Below are 14,361 nucleotides of genomic sequence, written 5' to 3'. Positions count from 1 at the left end.
GTCTGAGGCACCCTCCCTTTCCCGTATCTGGTTACACAGCTAGGCTGTCGAGCTGATGTGCCATGGGAGGATGCCGATGAGAGACCACCAGCGGCGGACTGCAGGAAGATCATTCCTCACAGCAGGAACTTCCTAGCCTTGGGCTACAGACCACCACCCTTCACTGCTACTGATGAGACAGCCCCACCGTCTGCTGGACCCTCTTCATCCACAGCTGCCCCTGCTACCCCTGCTGCCACCACTGCACCTCCACCCGCCTCTGAGCCCGTATACCGCCTCGTGCACCGCCTATTCCGACAGCTTGATCAGATGGAGCGCCGTAACCGACGCCGGTATGAGAGATTGGAGCGTCGCAACCAGCGACGCTATTCGCATCTGAAGCTGATGATCCGACAGGGTGGTGACATCCCCTCCAAGCCCGACACACCATCAGAGCCATCCGAGGAGGAGGAGGATGAGCACGAGGAGGAGACTCACTTCCAGGAGGAGACCCATCAGCAGGCAGACACAGAGCAGGCTGCACCACATCAGGAGGTTACGCATCAGATCGAGGCTGCAGATCCGGAGATCCCAATCCAGTCAGCACCACCTCTACAGCAGCCAGACCCTCAGCCCACCACCACCACAGAGCCTCCAGCTACCATCCCTACCAGTGATGACACCCCCTTCACACCCAGCTTGACTGAGCATCAGGGACGATGCTTCATTTAAGTGTGGGGAGGTCGCCATCTCTGGCGTTTTATTTTGGTGAACCACTACATCTCTTTTTTCTTTTATTTTGGATATTTTTCTGTATTTTTCTTTTTACTGTTATTTTCTGAGTACTTATACATTGCTACTTGTGTGTATTTTTACTCTATTTCTGCATTTTGCATTTTTAGTTCATATTTTTAGTTATTTAGTTTAGTTGGCAATTCTGACTTATTAGTGGATTAATTAGTATAGTTTACCCTTTTTAGCATAAGATAGCATAGTTTAAATTGAAAAATATAAAAAGGAAGTAAGCTAGGAAATTGAACATAACAGATTTAAATCCATAAACCTTGTATATATAACATTACATCATATAGTTAAGTTGACAACATTTCATCAAGGAGGAACATCAAAACTTTAAAGGCTACCCTAAATAATTTTTTTATGAGAATAATGGGAATTTTTAACTAAACCTGCATAACAAATATGAATGATATATGATGCTTGAGTTAGAGAACACACAGCCTGTGAGTTTTGAGCATAATTGTATGGTTGCATTCAAACTATAATTTCATTACTGTGTGTTTCGCTTCTTTTTATTCTGATGTTCTTTACTTTGCTTTAATCTATATGTCCGATTATAGAATATAGATACATGCCAAAAGAATGATTGAGGCCATCATTTGATTTTAGCTCACTTACCCCAATAACCTACCTTTCACATCACCCTTGTTAGCCCCTTGAGCCTTTAAAATCCCTTTTATTCTATTTAGCCACACTACTAAGCTTAAGCAGAAAAACAAAATAAAATCCCAAGTTGAATCATTGGTTAGCTTAAGATAGAAAATTATGAATAGATTAGAATGTGGGAAACCTATTGGGAACATGGATGATAGAAACAAAAGGTAGAAAAGTTAAAAGAATTAAAATAAAATTTGGGAAGCATGCTCATGAGAAATCAAAGTGACTCAATTACCATGTGCAATTAAAAAAAAAATTTTCTCCAATGCAAAATAAAAGCAATGCACATGAGATAAAAACAAAAATTGAAACATGAGCATGTAACAACAAGTGGGATAATATGGGAAAATTGGTAAAGAAGCTTGTTCTACTAAATATGTATGTTAGGTGAGATCTTAGTCTAATTAAGGATTCATTTATTAGCTCACTTAGCCTTATACATATATCCTTACCTTTACCTTGGCCCCATTACAACCTTAATTAAAGACCTCATGATTTTTGGTATGACTGTACTCTATAATTGTTGATTGGTTAGATGAAGAACAAAGTTATAGAAAGTAAGAATAAAAAGAAAAGTAGAGTGAATAAACCCAATAAACCCTGAGTGACTATAGGGTAAACACAAAATCCAGTGAGGGTTCAATAACTCATCAACATATATCTGTGCTTAATTTACTAATTGTTTTGCAAGTTTGTACAATATTTTTTATTTTCCATCTCATTTTCTAAAATGCTTTATTATTTAAGGGTTGGCTATATATATATATATGATTCCTTGAGAATGTGAATTAATTTGACTACATGTAAGCTTTATATATGAGTGGATAAATTGGAATTGCATGACTCATTCAGGTAGGTGCATTTAGAATAGGATGCATTGCACAACATTCCACCACTTTAACCTTACCTTATTCTTTACCTTGGATTTAGCATGAGGACATGCTATTGTTTAACCTTACCTTATTCTTGTGATTTATGTGATGTATGTGAAAAACATGTTTTCTAAGCTTTAAAATTAATTATTTTAATTACCTTTATTTCCATTCGATGCCGTGATTAGTGTGTTGAGTAGTTTCAGGTTTTCTAAGGCAGAATGACTTAAAGAATGGAAAAGGAAACGTACAAAAAATGGAAGGAAAGTGCGAAATGGAGTTTTGCAGAAACTGGTACCCACGCGATCGCATGGACGACGCGATCGCGTGCCAAGCGTGAATCAGCAGCGACGCGGCCGCATGACTGATGCGACCGCGCGCCTTAAGCAGAACGCACATGACGCGGTCGCATGACTGACGCGACCGCGTGGCAAGAAAAGCTCTGAATGACGCGACCGCGTGACCCACGCGGATGCATGACAGAGGCCATGCACCAGAAATTGCAGAAAACGCTCATAGCGAATTCTGAAGCCCTTTTGGCCCAAATCCAAGTCCAGAAGGCATAGACCAGAGGTTATGAAGTGGGGGAACGCATCCATTCAGAGGGAGCTCGCATTTTTTTACTTTCCATGATTTAGATTTAGTTTTGAGAGGGAGATTCTCTCCCTTCTCTCTTAGGATTAGGATTAGGATTAGGATTTAGGACTTCTCTTAGTTTTTAAGAGTGACTCTCGATTCAGGTTTAATATTTACTTTAATGCTTTTATTCGTACCTATAAATATTGACAACTTGACTTATGAATTATTCCATGTTATGATTTGAGTTAATGATTATTTGAGGTATTTCAGTTATTGATTGCTTTCTCTTTAATTTGTGTTACCATTGTTTTCCATCTAAGGACATTTTTATTCTAGCAATTTTACTTCTTCCCCTTTTGGTCTTGGTTAAGAAATCAGTAACTCAACATTATTAAACTCAGCATAATTGATAATCGCTATCTTGCTAATTGAACTGAACTTCAATAATCCCAACTTTTTCTTAGGAAATAAATAGGATTCGAAGGTCAAACTAATTAGTCCCTTGACTTTCCTTTACTTTAGTAAAGGTTAACTAAGTGGAATTTAGATTCAACTTTCATTATTGTTGAGAGAGATAACTAAGTTGGACTTCCAATTTCTCTTACCTTGCCAAAAGAACTGCTTTACAGTATTTATTTATTTTAATTGCCATCTACGTTACTTGCCATTTAAATCACTTGCTTCTCATCTTCTAAACCCCGATTACAACCTTTATAGCCAATAATAAGAACATACTTCCTTGCAGTTCCTTGAGAAGACGACCCGAGGTTTGAATACTCGGTTAACAATTTTTAAGGGGTTTGTTACTTGTGACAACCAAAACGTTTGTACGAAGGGATTTTTGTTGGTTTAGAGACTATATCTACAACGCAATTGTTTTTATGAACTTCTTTACTGGCAAAAATCCTAACGTCACCAACATATTTAACATTCAGTAAACATCAACTTCAAAAGACATATGCACTGTTCAAGCATTCATTCAGAAAACAAAAAGTATTGCCACCACATCAAAATAATTAAACTAGTTTCAAGGATGAATTCGAAACCATGTACTTCTTGTTCTTTTGTAATTAAAACAGTTTTCATTTAAGAGAGGTGATGGATTCATATTTATAACTTTAAGGCATAGACACTTAGACACTAATGATCATATAGTAAAGACACAAACATAAATAAAACATAAAGCTCGAAAATTGAAAAACAGGAAAATAAATAAACAAGGAGATTAAGGGATGAGTCCACCTTAGTGAGGGTGGCGTCTTCCTCTTCTTGAAGAACTAATGGTGCTTTTGAGATCCTCTATGTCTCTTCCTTGTCTTTGTTCCTCCTCCCTCATAGCTCTTTGATCTTCTCTAATTTCATGGAGGATGATGGAATGCTCTTGGTGCTCCACCCTTAGTTGTCCCATGTTAGAACTTAATTCTCCTAGGGAAGTGTTGATTTGCTCCCAATTATTCTGTGGAGGAAAGTGCATCCCTTGAGGTATCTCAGGGATTTCATGGTGGGGGATTTCCTCATGCTCTTGTTGAGGTCCATGATCTCTTGTTTGCTCCATCCTTTTCTTAGTGATGGGCTTGTCCTCTTCAATGAGAATGTCTCTGGCCTTAGGTGCCCTAGATGGTTATGGAAAAACAAAAAGCAATGCTCTTACCACACCAAACTTAGAAGGTTTGCTTGTCCCCGAGCAAAAGAAGAAAGAAGTGAGTAGAAGAAGAAGAAAATGGAGGAGATGGAGGTGTGTGAATAGGAAGGAGGGATGGTTTGAATTTAAGTGGGTGGGTGTAGGTGGGTTGTATGATGGTTTTGGAGGAGTAATGGAGGTGATTGGTGAAGGTTAATTGAGGAAGAATGTTATAAAAAGGTGTGAAGATGAGAGAAGAAGTGGTAGGGATCCTGTGGGGTCCACAGATCCTGAGGTGTTTGAGGATTTCTCATCCCTTCACCTTTTAGACGTGTAAAACGCCCTATATATGCAATCCTGGCGTTTAACGCCAGACTGCAGCATGTTTCTGGCGTTAAACGCCACTTCCTTGCTTGTTTTGGGTGTTCAACGCCAGTCTATAGCATGTTTCTGGCGTTGAACGCCAATATGGTGCATGTTTCTGGCGTTTAACGCCAGCTTTCCTCTGGGTGCAATCCTGGCATTTAAACGCCAGACTGCTGCTTGTTTCTGGCGTTTAACACCAGTTTCATGCTCTGTTCTGGCGTTAAACGCCAGCCAGATGCTCCTTACTGGCGTTTAAACGCCAATAAGCCCTTCCTCCAGGGTGTGCTATTTTCAATGCTGTTTTTCATTCTGTTTTCAATTTTTCAGTAGTTTTTGTGACTCCACATGATCATCAACCTAATAAAACATGAAATAACAAAGAGAAAATAAAATAAAAATGATTAAATAACATTGGGTTGCCTCCCAACAAGCGCTTCTTTAATGTCAATAGCTTAACAGTGAGCTCTCATGGAGCCTCACAGATAATCAGAGCAAGGTTGGAACCTCCCAACACCAAACTTAGAGTTTGAATGTGGGGGTTCAATACCAAACTTAGAGTTTGGTTGTGGCCTCCCAACACCAAACTTAGAGTTTGAATGTGGGGGCTTTGATTGACTCTGCAGTGAGAGAAGCTTTTCATGCTTCCTCTCCATGGTTACAGAAGGAGATCCTTGAGTTTTAAACACAAGGTTGTCCTCATTCAGTTGAAGGACCAACTCTCTTCTGTCCACATCAATCACAGCTCTTGCTGTGGCTAGGAAGGGTCTTCCAAGGATGATGGATTCACCCTTATCCTTTCCAGTGTCTAGGATTATGAAATCAGCAGGGATGTAAAGGCCTTCAACCTTTACTAACACGTCCTCTACTAGTCCATACGCCTGTTTTCTTGAGTTGTCTGTCATCTCTAATGAGATTCTGGCAACTTGCACCTCAAAGATTCCCAGTTTCTCCATTACAGAGAGGGGCATAAGGTTTATCCCTGACCCAAGGTCACATAGAGCCTTTTCAAAGGTCATGGTGCCTATGGTACAAGGTATTAAGAACTTTCCAGGATCCTGTTTCTTCTGAGGCAATCTCAGTTGGTCCAGATCACTCAGTTTATTGGTGAGCAAGGGAGGTTCATCTTCCCAAGTATCATTACCAAATAATTTGGCATTCAGCTTCATGATTGCACCAAGGTACTTGGTAACTTGCTCTTCAGTGACATCTTCATTCTCTTCAGAAGAAGAATACTCATCAGAGCTCATGAATGGCATAAGAAGGTTTAATGGAATCTCTATGGTCTCTAGATGAGCCTCAGATTTCTTTGGTTCCTCAAAGGGAAACTCCTTATTGATCACTGGACGTTCCAGGAGGTCTTCCTCACTGGGGTTCACGTCCTCTCCCTCCCTTGTAGGTTCGGCCATGATTGTCAATTCAATGGCCTTGCACTCTCCTTTTGGGTTTTCTTCTGTATTGCTTTGGAGAGTACTAGGAGGGATTTCAGTGATCCTTTTACTCAGCTGGCCCACTTGTGCTTCCAAATTTCTAATGGAGGCTCTTGTTTCATTCATGAAACTTAGAGTGGCCTTAGATAGACCAGAGACTATGTTTGCCAAGCTAGATGGGGTCTGCTCAGAACTCTCTGTCTTTTGCTGAGTGGATGATGGAAAAGGCTTGCTATTGCTAAACCTGTTTCTTCCACCATTATTAAAGCCTTGTTGAGGCTTTTGTTGATCCTTCCATGAGAGATTTGGGTGATTTTTCCATGAGAGATTATAGGTGTTTCCATAGGGTTCACCCATGTAATTCACCTCTGCTATTGCAGGGTTCTCAGGATCATAAGCTTCTTCTTCAGAAGATGCCTCTTGAGTACTGTTGGATGCAGCTTGCACTCTATTCAGACTCTGAGAAATCATATTGACTTACTGAGTCAATATTTTGTTCTGAGCCAATATGGCATTCAGAGTATCAATTTCAAGAACTCCCTTCTTCTGAGGCATCCCATTACTTACAGGATTCCTCTCAGAAGTGTACATGAACTGGTTATTAGCAACCATGTCAATGAGTTCTTGAGCTTCTGTAGGCGTTTTCTTTAGGTGAATGGATCCACCTGCAGAATGGTCCAGTAACATCTTTGATAGTTCAGACAGACCATCATAGAATATATCCAGAATGGTCCATTCTGAAAGCATGTCAGAAGGACACTTTTTGGTCAGTTGCTTATATCTCTCCCAAGCTTCATAGAGGGATTCTCCTTCTTTCTATCTGAAGGTTTGAACATCCACTCTAAGCTTACTAAGCTTTTGAGGAGGAAAGAACTTGGCTAAGAAAGTCGTGACCAGCTTATCCCAAGAGTTCAGGCTATCCTTAGGTTGGGAGTCCAACCATACTCTAGCTCTGTCTCTTACAGCAAACGAGAAAAGCATAAGCCTGTAGACCTCGGAATCAACCCCATTGGTCTTAACAGTATCACAGATCTACAAGAATTCAGTTAAGAACTGAAAAGGATCTTCGGATGGAAGTCCATGAAACTTGCAGTTCTGTTGCATCAGAGAAACTAATTGAGATTTAAGATCAAAATTGTTTGCTCCAATGGCAGGGATTGAGATGCTTCTTCCATGTAAATTAGAATTAGGTGCAGTAAAGTCACCAAGCATCCTCCTTGCATTGTTAATATTTTTGACCACATCTTCTTCTTTTTCGAAAATTTCTGTCAGATTTTCTCCATAGAGTTGTGCTTTGGCTTCCCTTAGCTTCCTCTTCAGAGTCCTTTCAGGTTCAGGATCAGCTTCAACAAGAATGTTCTTGTCCTTGTTCCTGCTCATATGAAAAAGAAGAGAACAAAAAATAATAGGAATCCTCTTTGTCACAGTAGAGAGGTTCCTTTATGTGAGTAGAAGAAGAGAAGAATATAAAAAAGAGAAGAGGAAAAACTCGAACTCAGAGAGGGAGATCGGGTTCGAATTTTGGGTGGAAGAGAAGTGTTAGTAGATGAATAAATAAATAGAAGGAGATTAGAGATGAGAAAGAAATTCAAAAATTAAACAAGATAAAATAAAAATATTTTAAAATTAAATTTAAAATTCGAAAATTAAAATTGAAATTAAATTAAAATTAAAACAATTAGTTAATTAAAATGAAATTTTGAAAAAGAGGGAAGGAATTTTCGAAAATTAAAGGTAGAGAGTTAGTTGGGCAGTTTTGAAAAAGATATGATTGAAACAAAAAGATATGATTGATTAAAAAAGATTTGAAATTTGTTTTTGAAAAAGATATGATTGAAATTGAAAAAGATATGATTGAAACAAAAAGATAAGATTGATTGAAAAAGATTTGAAAGTCAATTAAAAAAAAGATATGATAAGGAATTGAAAAGATTTAAAATTTGAAAACTAAAGTTGATTACTTGACTAACAAGAAACAAAAAGATATGATTTTAAAATTTAAAGATTGAACCTTTCTTAATAGACAAGTAACAACTTAATATTTTTGAATCAATCATATTAAATGTTGGTATTAAATTTGAAAATATGAAATAAGAATAAGAAAAAAATTTTGAAAATTAATTTGAAATTTTCGAAAATTATGAAAGAAAAATGAAAAAGATTTGAATTTTTTTGAAAAAGATTTTTGAAAAAGATAAGATTTTCAAATTGAAAATTTGACTTGACTCATAAGAAACAATTGGATTTTAAAAAGTTTTGAAAAAGTCAATCCAAATTTTCGAAATTTATGAGTGAAATAAGGGAAAGATATTTTTTTGATTTTTGAATTTTTAATGATGAAAGAGAAAAACAATAAAAAGACTCAATGCATGAAATTTTGGATCAAAACATGTGATGCATGCAAGAACACTATGAATGTCAAGATGAACACCAAGAACACTTTGAAGATCAAGATGAACATCAAGACTTATTTTTGAAAAATTTTCAAGAAAAGAAAACATGCAAGACACCAAACTTAGAAATTTGTAAACTTTAGACACTAACAAATTGAAAATGCATATGAAAAACAAGTAAAGACACAAAACAAGAAAATAAGATGATCAAACAAGAAGACTGGCCAAGAACAACTTGAAGATCATGAAGAATGCAATGCATGAAATTTTCGAAAATAATTTTTAGAAAATTAAAAAGATGCAATTGACACCAAACTTAAAACTTGACTCTAGACTCAAACAAGAAACATCAAATTATTTTTGATTTTATGATTTTATAAATTTTTTTTTGGTTTTTTTCGAAAATTATTTTGGGAAAAATGAAAAAGAAGAAATATATTTTTTTTGAAAAGTTTTCGAAAATAAAAAGAATAAAAACAAAGACTTAAAATTAAAATAAAATTACCTAATCTGAGCAACAAGATGAACCGTCAGTTGTCCAAACTCGAACAATCCCTGGCAACGGCGCCAAAAACTTGGTGTGCGAAATCGTGATTGTTCCTTCCTTGGTAACGGCGCTAAAAACTCAATACGCACGTTCATGTTCTTAATTCTGTTTCACAACTTCGTACAACTAACCAGCAAGTGCACTGGGTCGTCCAAGTAATAAACCTTACGTGAGTAAGGGTCGATCCCATGGAGATTGTCGGCTTGAAGCAAGCTATGGTCACCTTGTAAATCTCAGTCAGGCGGATTCAACTGATTTTATGAATTGATAAGTAAAAGATAAATAAAATATAAAATAGGATAGTGGTACTTATGTAATTCATTGGTGAGGATTTCAGATAAGCGTATAGAGATGCTTTCGTCCCTCTGAACCTCTGCTTTCCTGCTGTCTTCATCCAATCCTTCCTACTCCTTTCCATGGCAAGCTGTATGTTGGGCATCACCGTTGTCAATGGCTACTTCCCGTTCTCTCAGTGAAAATGGTCTAAGATGCTCTGTCACAGCACGGCTATTCATCTGTCGGTTCTCGATCATACTAGAATAGGATCCATTGATCCTTTTGCGTCTGTCACTACGCCCAGCACTCACGAGTTTGAAGTTCGTCACAGCCATCCCTTCCCAGATCCTACTCGGAATACCACAGACAAGGTTTAGACTTTCCGAATCTCAAGAATGGCCATCCATGGGTTCTAACTTATACCACGAAGATTCTAATATCTCGGACTCGGTCCTCTGTATTAGATATCTAAGAGATATTCATTCTAGCTTGTTTGCATGTAGAACGGAAGTGTTTGTCAGGCACGCGTTCATAAGTGAGAATGATGATGAGCGTCACATAATCATCACATTCATCATGTTCTTGGGTGCGAATGGATATCTTAGAATAGGAATAAGCTTGAATTGAATAGAAAAACAGTAGTACTTTGCATTAATCTTTGAGGAACAGCAGAGCTCCACACCTTAATCTATGGTGTGTAGAAACTCTACCGTTGAAAATACATAAGTAATGAAGGTCCAGGCATGGCTGAGAGGCCAGCCCCCAAACGTGATCTAAAGATCAAAAGGTAATCCAAAGATATAAACATAATAGTAAAAAGTCCTATTTATACTAAACTAGTTACTAGGGTGTGCATAATTGAGTAAATGATGCAGAAATCCACTTCTGGGGTCTACTTGGTGTGTGCTTGGGCTAAGCATTGAGCTTTACACGTGTAGAGGCTTCTATTGGAGTTGAACGCCAGTTTGTAGCCTGTTTCTGGCGTTGAACTCCACTTTGCAACCTGTTTCTGGCGTTTGACTCCAGAATGCAGCATGGAGCTGGAGTTCAACGCCAGTTTACGTCATCTAAACTCGGACAAAGTATGGACTATTATATATTGCTGGAAAGACCTGGATGTCTACTTTCCAATGCAATTGAGAGCGCGCCATTTGGAGTTTTGTAGCTCCAGAAAATCCACTTTGAGTGCAGAGAGGTCAGAATCCAACAGCATTTGCAGTCCTTTTTCAGCCTGAATCAGATTTTTGCTCAGGTCCCTCAATTTCAGCCAGAAATTACCTGAAATCACAGAAAAACACACAAACTCATAGTAAAGTCCAGAAATGTGAATTTTATTTAAAAACTAATAAAAATATATTAAAAACTAACTAAATTATACTGAAAACTATGTAAAAACAATGCCAAAAAGAGTATAAATTATCCGCTCATCAGGCGGCGACAAGGCTAGCCGCAAGCTTCTCTTCGTGCATCTCCCTCTTTCTTCGACTTGGACCTAACGGCGGACTCCAAGGCGACGCGACGCGGCGAGCTTGCAGTAGCCACGACGGGCCATGGCGGCAGCTTCACGGGTCGGCGGCGACGCTGTTAGGCCACGGCGGCAAGGCACGATGGCGGCGGTAAGGCGCGACGCTCTTCTCCCTCTCCTCCTCTCTGCTTCTGTTTTGATTTCTTTTGTGATGAAGGGAGTAGTGTATGCATTGCGGCTGTTAGGTTTAGAGGGAGAGGGGTTCGGCTGAAGCAAATGGGGGGAAGGGGTAGGGTTCATTTTCTTTTTGAAAATTAGGGTTAAGGGCATTTTAGTAATTTCACATAAAATTGGGAATAATATAGTAATTAAAACCCAAACTAAATCCAACACTAATGTATATAGAAAAATACTATTTGCTCATTAATTTTTACAAATTATTTTCAATAAAATGTCCCAACCAATTAATTGGAAATAATATACTTAATTTCTTCATATTCCAAAATAGCAGTACTAATATTTAAAATATTACTTATTTAATCCAAGTCATATAAAATCCTTATTATTTCACAACTACCAACTTTATAATTTGAATATAGGAAATAATCCAATAATTATAAAATTGGATAATAAATCATAACTTGTCTCAAATTCAATAAATCACAACTTGCCTTAATTATCTTTAATAAAATAATCTCTAAAATTAAGGCTATAAATAACTATATGATTTGAGACTTGATCATAATAAGAATTTTCAAAAGTTCTGGGTCTTACACCAGCCAAGCTTTCAGTGAAAGCTTCGGTCCAAAATACTAGACATGGCCAATGGCCAGCCAAGCTTTAGCAGATCATTACATTCAACAGCAAGATTGATAGAAATCAACAAGCTCTTGTGATGATAAGTTGAAACCTTGGTCCAAAAGATTAGACATGGCTTCATAGCCAGCCAGACTTCAACAAATCATCATGAAACTCTAGAATTCATTATTAAGAATTCTGAAGACATAGAATAATTTATTTATTTTATATATTTTTTTTGAAAATTTTTTGAAAATAAAAATAATAAAAAACAAAAAGCTTAAAATTAAAATAAAATTACCTAATCTGAGCAACAAGATGAACCGTCAGTTATCCAAACTCGAACAATCCCCGGCAACGGTGCCAAAAACTTGGTGCACGAAATTGTGATCTCAACGACGCCAAAAACTTGGTACGCACGTTCATAATCTCAATTCTTATTCACAACTCTGCACAACTAACCAGCAAGTGCACTAGGTCGTCCAAGTAATAAACCTTACGTGAGTAAGGGTCGATCCCACGGAGATTGTCGGCTTGAAGCATGCTATGGTCATCTTGTAAATCTCAGTCAGGCAGATTCAAATGGTTATGAGGTTTTGATAATTAAAATATAAATAAAATATAAGATAAGATAGAGATACTTATGTAAAGTGAGAATTTCAGATAAGCGTATGGAGATGCTTTGCTTCTTCTGAATCTCTGCTTTCCTACTGCCTTCATTCAATCATTCATACTCCTTTCCATGGCAAGCTGTATGTTGGGGGATCACCATTGTCAATGGCTACCGTCCGTCCTCTCAGTGAAAATGGTCCAAATGCGCTGTCACCGCACGGCTAATCATCTGTCGGTTCTCACTCATGTTGGAATAGGATCCATTGATCTTTTTTGCGTCTGTCACTACGCCCAACACTCGCGAGTTTGAAGCTCGTCATAGTTATCCCATCCCAAATCCTACTCGGAATACCACAGACAAGGTTTAGACTTTTCGGATCTTAAGAATGTTGCCAATTGATTCTAGCTTATACCACGAAGACTCCGATTTTTTGGAATGGAGGCTAAAAGATATGCATTCAAGCTTGTTTTCATGTAGAACGGAAGTGGTTGTCAGACACGCGTTCATAGGTAAGAATGGTGATGAGTGTCACATAATCATCACATTCATCATGTTCTTGGGTGAGAATGAATATCTTAGAATAAGAATAATCATGAATTGAATAGAAAAACAATAGTACTTTGCATTAATTCATGAGGAACAGCAGAGCTCCACACCTTAATCTATGAGGTGTAGAAACTCCATCGTTGAAAATACATAAGTGATGAAGGTTCAGGCATGGCCGTGAGGCCAGCCTCCAAATGTGTACAGTATGATCTATGATATCCTAAAACTGATCAAGGATATAAAATAAATCACTAAAAGTAGTTTTTATACTAAACTAGTAGCTAGGGTTACAGAAAATAAGTAACTAAGTGCAGATAGTGCAAAAATTCACTTCCGGGGCCCACTTGGTGTATGTTTGGGCTGAGCATTGAAGCTTTCACGTGTAGAGACTCTTCTTGGAGTTAAACGCCAGCTTTGGTGCCAGTTTGGGCGTTTAACTCCAGCTTTTATGCCAGTTCTGGCGTTTAACACCATAATAGGGTAGAATGGTCATTCAAACGCCAGTTTGCGTTATCAAAACTCGGGCAAAGTATGGACTATTATATATTGCTAGAAAACCCAGGATGTCTACTTTCCAACGAAATTAAGAGCGTGCCAATTGGGTTTCTGTAGCTCCAGAAAATCCATTTTGAGTACAGGGAGGTCAGAATCCAACAGCATCTGCAGTCCTTTTTCAGCCTCTGAATCAAATTTTTGCTCAGGTCCCTCAATTTCAGCCAGAAAATACCTGAAATCACAGAAAAACACACAAACTCATAGTAAAGTCCAGAAATATGAATTTTGCTTGAAAACTAATAAAAATATACTAAAAAGTAGCTAGATCCTACTAAAAACTACCTAAAAACAATGCCAAAAAGCGTATAAATTATCCGCTCATTACTAACACCAGCATGTATCCTGGTTCGGTTGCCTTATGCTATGCAACCTACGTCCAGTCTCCTCCACAACAATGGAAGAATTTTCACTATATTTAACAGTATTACATACACCAATTTCACATGATTGACCCAATCCTTTCACACTGAAGTTCTAACCTAACTTGACATTGGCTATGCTAATACCTAACTATTCACTCTTAGTGCTAACCCAAAAAGGGATACCTCACAGGTACAAGATACAAGACATAGACATACCTAAAGAAATCTGAAATAAACTCTAGGCTCTTCTCTCAAGTGTTTCACTCAGCCTTTTTTCACTCATGGCTTTTACTTGAGCTCTCTCAATATGCCTTTTCTCACAAGAAATTACAAAAAGATAAACATAGAAAAGTACATTACAATCTGTAAAACATGAAGGAGATTGATTTCATCAACAGCCTCTTCGCTATGTGCAAAACTAGATTTACAAACCTCAGCTTGAGTTCTTCAGTATTGGCCGAATGCTTCTTTGAAAGAAAGCATTATCCAAGTAGAGGAACTTCTTTT

This window comes from Arachis hypogaea, chromosome 16 (assembly GCF_003086295.3).
Source record: "Arachis hypogaea cultivar Tifrunner chromosome 16, arahy.Tifrunner.gnm2.J5K5, whole genome shotgun sequence".
Lineage (NCBI taxonomy): Eukaryota > Viridiplantae > Streptophyta > Magnoliopsida > Fabales > Fabaceae > Arachis > Arachis hypogaea.
This window is presented reverse-complemented; position numbering follows the sequence as displayed.